The sequence below is a fragment of the Cololabis saira genome, chromosome 12 (genome assembly GCF_033807715.1).
Source record: "Cololabis saira isolate AMF1-May2022 chromosome 12, fColSai1.1, whole genome shotgun sequence".
NCBI classification, from domain to species: Eukaryota; Metazoa; Chordata; class Actinopteri; order Beloniformes; family Belonidae; genus Cololabis; species Cololabis saira.
Window position 1 is genome coordinate 1,987,468 of NC_084598.1, and position 5,131 is coordinate 1,992,598.

Below are 5,131 nucleotides of genomic sequence, written 5' to 3' on the forward strand. Positions count from 1 at the left end.
TAAAAAGTGACACCACTTGAATGTCAGGAATTACAGTTTTTCTCAGTCGCTTTGGTACATTTCTCAGATCATCCTCGACATTTGCAAAACAGTAAGTGCATTTCTCAAAACAGTTCGTACAAATAGCAAAACACCATGGATTACCTGCAAAAGCCAGTCTCTTGCTCAAAATCCTTAGTTCATCTCTCAAAATTAAATATCTGTGTCAATGAACGTGTCAGTGCATCAGAATCACAAGTGCTTGTGTCATTGTGTATGGATAAGACAGTCAAATTGCTTAGTCATGTTCCCTGTGAAGTTGTCTTGCAGTCCTATGTGGAAAAAATATAGTAATGCAAAACACAAAATTGAGTAAGATAAAATGTCACAGTATATAGTATACTTGTAAAATGAAAGTAGAATACTGTCATATCGTATGAAGCATTACAGAAAGTATACAGTATTACAGTACAGTGCCTGTTGTTAGATTACATACCTGTTCTGTCGACGAAAAGCGGATCATGTCGGTGCCCCCCTGCAGCATAAGCCTATAGCAGCATATCTACCGCGAAGCTATATTTGAGACTAACTATTATAGTTTTGTTCTATAGCTGCAACTATGACTACTGACTCTAACACACTAGAGTTTACACTACCTAGAGATTTACCAACACCAGCTAGAGGTTTACTAAACACTAACTATAGGCTTTACTAAACAGAAAGGTTTTAAGTTTAGTTTTAAAGGTGGAGGTGGTGTCAGCCTCCTTAACCCAGATTGGAAGTTGGTTCCAAAGTAATGGTGCCTGATAGCAGAACGCCCGCCCTCCAAATCTACATTTAGATACTCTAGGAACTACGAGTAAACCTGCACCCTGGGAGCGGAGAGCTCTGCCAGGAACATAAGGCACTATCAAATCTTGTAAATACTGCGGAGCTAAGCCGTTTTGGACTTTATATGCAAGTAATACAATTTTAAATTGAATTCTGAATTTTACAGGTAGCCAATGGAGCGACGCTAACACTGGAGAGACGTGGTCTCTCCTGCTGATTCCTGTCAGCACTCGTGCTGCTGCATTCTGGATCAGCTGGAGCCTATTCAGCAAATTACTTGGACATCCTGCTAACAACACATTACAGTAATCCAGTCTAGAAGATACAAACGCATGAACTAGTTTTTCTGCATCACTCTGCGAGAGGATTTTCCTAATTTTTGCTATATTACGGAGATGGAAAAACGCTATTTTACAAACCTGATTAACATATGGTTTAAACGACAAATCCTGATTGAAAACAACACCAAGGTTTCTCACTGTGGAAAAGGCTAGATAGCACCTTAGGATTTCCTGCTCAATGAGAGCTGAGAGCTGCGCAAGTTTCTCACTCTCACGCAGTGCCACTCGGTCTCTGCATGTTCAGACGCTCTCGGCCAATCAGGAGCAAGCAACAGCGCATGGGGACACATGCCCGTCCCACATGCAGCCAGGCAGCGGTAGAAGCAGACTGCGACGAATGCAGTACACGTGTTGATTGTTTCTGTGGACTGCAACGTTATGCGTGTATCAAACGTGAGTAAATGTTTATTGCATGAGAGAGCTGCATTTATTACTTTACGGTTTGTTCATGATGTGTAGTCTGTAGTTACTGTAGTTTAATTAATCATGTGTTATGTTCGATTCAGTTGGCTGTTAAAGGAGCAGAGCAATGTTTACATCACTGTTTATTTTATTATTACTAATATATGCTGGTAGTTCATTTCTATTATGGTAATGCTAGATGTAACACTGATAGGAAAGTGTCTGTGTCTTCATCTAGTTATATGTTATTTAATATAGATGTTTAATTTGGTTATTACACAGATGTATATACTTAATATACATTATTTATTGTTTGTATTACACCAGCTGCAGAATAAACTGCACAAATTACTAATTCGACATCTCTGGCTGAATTTCTTATCGAACACCCTGTAGCGGGCTAACTCCTCAGCTAACCAGTCTAGTGGTTTTTACATGGTCCTTCGAGCCGGATTAGGGCCTACTACAGCACGAGATGTCAAGAGAAGCAGGACTCGGTGCACGAGCCAAGAGGCGGACCACCCTCCCTACACACCTTAACGACTATGATCTTGGTGGCATCGGTGACTGGAGACCAGTACCAGCAGCTGATGTTCTAGAAGATGAGCAGCGCCTCACCCAAGGCGACCACCTCCTGCCCCCATATGCTCAGGAGGTGCAACCACGTAACGATTCTGAGCAGCGGCGACAGCGAAATGAGGATCCGACGGAAAAACCGGTCTCCCTACGAGCCTTTATGGAGGACCTGAAGTTGCAACATCATGATCTTAATCTCAAGAGCAGGCAGAGTGAATACAGGGTGGATCTACTCAAGCAACAGAGTACAGACCAGATCGATCAGCTTCATGAGCAGATCAGACGCCTGGGAGAAGAAGTGCAGCGGCTCCAGGCATCCCGACCGGCACCACCCGCAGATCATGACGAGAACCAGCAGACCGTCACTCACCCAGGAGCTGCTATAACACCACCGCCACTCAGAGGCACTCATCATTCTAGCAAGGAGAGTGTAGCTAGCCTTGACTCTTCACCCCGCCAGCAGAGCCTGCCTTCACACCAACCCACATCTGGGAATGATGATGACCAGTCATCGCTGCGACATAATGCTCGTTCCTATGAGTATAGCCGTACGCCGGAGAAACGTCGAGTTCACTCCCCAGCACGCCACGACTCACCTGAGCGACATCATGCTCGCCCCTATGAGTATAGCCGTACGCCGGAGAAACGTCGAGTTCACTCCCCAGTACGCCACGACTCACCTGAGCGACATCATGCTCGCCCCTATGAGTATAGCCGTACGCCGGAGAAACGTCGAGTTCACTCCCCAGCACACCACGACTCACCTGAGCGACATCATGCTCGCCCCTATGAGTATAGCCGTACGCCGGAGAAACGTCGAGTTCACTCCCCAGCACGCCACGACTCACCTGAGCGACATCATGCTCGCCCCTATGAGTATAGCCGTACGCCGGAGAAACGTCGAGTTCACTCCCCAGCACGCCACGACTCACCTGAGCGACATCATGCTCGTTCCTATGACTATAGTTGTACGCCAGAGAGACGTCGAGTCCACTCCCCAGCGCGTCACGACTCACTTGAACGTCATCATTCTTACTCCCATGCATATAGCCATACGCCGGTGAGACATCGAGTCTACTCCTCAGCTCACCACGAATCACCAGAGCGACTTCACGCTCACTTTGACGAGGATAGACGGATGTCGGAGAGACGTTGTGTCCGCTCCCCAGTGGAATTCTACGCCACAGAGCAACGTTATGATTACCCTTACAGGTACCGGGCCACGCCAGAAAGACGTTATGCCACATCTCCTGAGCACCAACCCCGGTCAGGAAGACAGGATGCCACGCAGCACCGTCACTCCAGACACCGCTCTCAGAGTCCAATTGGTGGTCGGGAGCGGTCATACCGGGGTCCTACACCCACAATCCCTGACTTCGTTCATCCGAACCCGAGGGAATTCTCAAGACTCCGTATGGCATTGGATAACCTCCTCCCCGCCGACGCGACAGAGAGGTTTAAATTCCAGGTCTTGTGTGACCACCTCAAGCTGGAGGAGGCTTTGTTGACAGCAGACTCATACGTCAACTCACCATACCCCTTCTCCGACACCATGGCAGCCCTCAACCAACAGTTCGGGCAGCCCCACCAGTTGGCACTCCAGCGTATTGCTGAGCTGATGGACGGACCCAATATCCTCAGCGGAGACGTCAAATCGTTTCGGACTTTTGCCTTGAAGGTCCGTTCCCTAGTGAGCATGTTGGAGCAGCTAGGTAGGAAGGGCACAGTGGAGCTGGAGTGTGGGTCCCATGTCTCCAGGCTCCTTGGAAAGCTGCCACACGACATGAGATCCAGCTTTCGCAGGTTCATTCATCCGCAGCGTGTCCCGATCCCTACTCTTCTTGACCTGTCGGACTGGTTAGAGTTTGAGATGCAGGTGCAGGTTGACACGTCAAGGTTCAGCTCCTACAAAGTGGTTAGCGCTAGGAGGGAGCAAAGCAGGCCTGCCAAGCCCTCCGGGAAATCAGCTGCCATCCTGCTTAGTACCGAGCATCCACAGTCTGAAATGCAGGCAAAGTCACCTGCCAGCCAGGAGAAAGGGAAGAAGTACTGCGCCTATTGCGATCAGAGTAGGCACACCCTCAACAACTGCACCAATTTCAAGCAGCTCACTACGGCCCAGAAGCAGAGCTGGATTAGAGACAATAACCGATGCTGGCGCTGTGGGCGAGCCCATAGAGCTGCAGAGTGTGACCTGAAGATGACCTGCAAAACCTGCAACAACAGACACTTGCTTGTCCTTCACGACGTCAACAGCAGGGTTCGAGAGAAGGCCAATCAGGACCATAACGCTCCCCAGCCAGACTCCTGTCTCCTGAATACAGCTGAGGAGGTCCTGTATGTCGACCGACCACCTGGAGGACGGAACGTGCTGTTGAAGGTTAGTAAGGTTCTGCTCCGACATGGGGATCAAATCCTGGAGACCTATGCTGTCCTGGACGACGGCTCAGAAAGGACTATTTTGCTGCATGCTGCCTCCCAGCAGCTGGGGCTGGATGGCCAACCTGAGGACTTGCCTCTCCGAACTGTGAGTCGGGATCTCCAGGTCCTGCACGGGTGGTCAGTGTCCTTCACGCTGTCCCCTGCATCCCAGCCACATAAAGTCTACCACATCAAGGGGGCTTTCACCGCCAAAGAACTCGGTCTGGCCGAACACACACACCCCATTGACAGCCTGGTAAAGAAATACCGCCACCTCCAAGGACTGCCCTTACAGAACATAGACAGAGCGCATCCTGTCCTGCTGATTGGTTCCGACTACCCCCACCTGATCACCCCAGTCGAGCCCGTCCGACTTGGTCCGCCTGGGGGGCCGGCTGCCGTCAAAACCAGGCTGGGATGGACATTACAAGGTCCAGCTCAAACCCTGAAGCATTGGCTCAGTGCCTCACATTGCTATCTCACCTCCACACGAGCCCCACCAGAGGAGTTGTACACTCATGTTGAGCGGCTTTGGCAGATGGACGTTTTACCGTGGCGCAACGCAAAGGCCAGCACTAGGT